We start from the raw sequence: 3,198 nt of genomic DNA on the forward strand, positions 1-3,198 counted from the left end.
CCCTGATTGGGCTGGTGAGATGGCTCAGCAGGTAAGAGCACTGACTGCTCTTCCAAAGGTCCTGAGTTCAAATCCCAGCAACTACATGGTGACTCAACAACCATCCGTAATGAGACCTGACACCCTCTTCTGGTGTGTCTGAAGTCAGCTACAATGTACTTATTCATAATAATAAATAAATCTTTGGGCCAGAGTGAGCAGGGATTGAGAAAGCAGGGTTGACTGGAGCCAGCAGAGGTCCTAAATTCAACTTCCAATAACCACATGAAGGCTCACAAACATCTGTACAGCTACGGTGTTCTCATATACATAAAATAAATAAATAAATCTAAAAAAAAAAAAAAGCCCTGATAAGACAGGCTGGATATAATGGGACATTTTCTTTAATCCCAGCATATGGGAGTCAGAGGCAGGTGGATCTCTATGAGTTTGAGTCCATTTTGAACTACATCAGAAGTTCTAGGCTACCCAGGGCTACATAGTAATACTTTGTCTCAAAGCAATAACAAAAACCAAACAAACAAACAAAGAGGTGCTGGGGCCCTGCTGGCCTGTGAGTTACTCCCAAAGGCAGCTTCTGCAACTAAAGGTAAGAGGTACTAGGGTTTCCACTGAGAGCCACAGGGGCAGAGCAGTTGTATCCAATAGGTGTCAGATAATGTACTACATAGGTGACCGTGGGACCACAGTGGGAGGGAAAGGAGCAGACAGAACAGACAGGCAGAAACTCCAACATTGATTAAGGCAGAATTCAAGCTCCTTCTCCTCTGTTCTTTTTCAAATGCATTAAGGAACGAAAACAGAGACTTTCCCTTGAATTAGTTTGACCAAGAGTAAACTCAAATTTGAACTCTCCACTTCTCTTCCTATGTCTTCCATCTGTCCCTAGCAAAAGGCTTCACTCTGTGCTCACTGACCAGCACAGAAACTATCACCTGGGGAAGGGACGAGGGACTCTTTACAGAGATTATAAAGAGTTTTTATGAGGAAGAAACTACAGTGCCACTCCCAAGTAGCCCAGAATAGTGAACGAAATCTGCAGACAAATGCTCTCACCCTGTATCCACGTATTTGCAGGATTTATTCTAGGTATTTATGGATTGGAGAAGGTTGCTTTTAACTGTTGGCTGTTTTCAGCAAACGATCACAACACACACATTACTCTGGGACCCAGGCATGGAAGAAAATATAAGATTAAAGCTATGTGATAACTTAACTGATAAAAAAGCTGGTTACCTGGGAAACCCAAGGCAGTTTGTTACATTGTTCTTTATGGGCAGGTTAAACTCAAACACTGCTTTTAATCCCAGCATTTAGGAGACAGATCTTTGAGAGTTCCAGGCCAGACTGCAGACAGGGCTACATAGTGAGACCCTGCCTCAAATAAGGAAAAATAAATAAATAAATCAATAAAAGCTCGAGTGCCCAGTAGAATAGCAGGTTAAGTCTCCCCAACCTCCAGGTTAAATCTTGAGTGATCTCAAACTATATTATTAACTTCGTTGTGAGGTCCAACGAAAGCTCAGTCTCTTTGATTGCAAGAGATATTTTCCAAAAATAATATTACTACAAAATTTTTGATTTTGCGTTCCATGCACGTGTGTATTAGTCAGAGGACAGCTGCTAAGAGTCAGTTCTCAGGAGGGGGGGAGGGGAGGGTGCTATCCCAGAAGCTGTTGCCTTTCTGTGGGGTATGTTCTACTAGCTGGGCTGCCTTGCCTGGCCTCAGTGGGAGAGGAAATGCCTAGCCTCGCAGAGACCTCAAGGGCCCCCACCAATTCAGAAAAGAAGTGGAAGGGGGATGGAGGAAGGATTGTGGGTGGGGTGGTCTGGGGGGGCAAATGAGCAGGGTGTAAAGTGAATAAATAAAAAAAAAAAATTAAAAACAAGTCAGAGCTGGGTGTGGTGGTGCACGCCTTTAATTCCAGCACTCGGGAGGCAGAGGCAGGCGGATTTCTGAGTTCGAGGCCAGCCTGGTCTACAAAGTGAGTTCCTGGTTTCAAAGTGAGTTTTTGTATAGCCTGGGCTATACAGAGAAACTCTGTCATGAAAACAAACAAACAAACAAAAAAACCAAAAAAACCCAAAACAAAACCCAAAACACCCAAAAAAACAAAAACAAAACAAAACAAAAAGTCAGATCTCTCCAATATGTGGGCTCTAGGGGATCAAACTCAAGTTGCTAGGCTTGGTGGCAAGTGCCTTTATCCACTGAGTCGTTTTGACAGCCCACTGGGTGTATTTTGCACTTATTGGAGGCTGGGGGTGGGGGAGTGAATGACATGATAGTGTTCGAATTTTGGATGGCAGTTCCAGCAGCAGTGTGAAGGCAAACTGAACATGGAGGTGGGCTGGAGACAGGATGCTCAGCTGAAGAACCTAAGATGTCCCAGCACCCTCTGATCACCTCTCCCCCTTGAGAACTGGCACACAGATTCTGTACTCAGCCGCACCATCTCTTCATTCTCTCAGATGATGCTTACAATAGCTCTCAGAACCAAGCCATCCCTGGAAAACCAAAAGCTGTTCCAGCCTTCCACCCCATCCAACCTCCCCCTCCTCCCAACCTTAGCCTAGGCCCACAGCACTGGAGGCCTCCTAGACAGACACCTCTATCCAGAGAAGGCAACTTAGCTTGGGCATGTCCACATTGTAGCCTCTTCCTGTGCGAATGGCTTCCTGCACCATCAAATAGAAGGGCTGTGGACCAATCTTCAGCCTCCTTGTCCCTCCCCTTCTCTGCCTAGTTTCCCTGACCCATCTGTCCTGTTGTCTCTGCATCCCTTCCTTCTGACCTCTCTAACACCTGCCTCAGCCCCAGGCTCACTTGCTTGGGGGTGGGTCACATTTTGTTCATTTTTGAAGGGGTTGTAGATGCAACCCAGGGTCTTGAACACATAGAAAAGCACTCTACCTACTACAAAGGTCCATTCCTCAGCCTTGGCTTGGGGGGAGACACGGGGGGGGGGAGCAGGGTTTTGCTATGTAGCCCAGACTGGTCTTAAAACTAACGATCCTACCTCTGTTTCCTGATGCTGGTTTACAAGTGTGCACCACCATGCTTAGCACACTGTTCTTCCGTAAGTCTGACGAAACCACCCTTCCCACAACTGATAAGAACCAGCAATTGGGTGACTCTGCTAATATTTTTCTCAGAGGGTAAAGTAACATCTCCAGCATGGTTTGCACTGAAGACTT

Source organism: Mus caroli, chromosome 15 (assembly GCF_900094665.2).
Source record: "Mus caroli chromosome 15, CAROLI_EIJ_v1.1, whole genome shotgun sequence".
Lineage (NCBI taxonomy): Eukaryota > Metazoa > Chordata > Mammalia > Rodentia > Muridae > Mus > Mus caroli.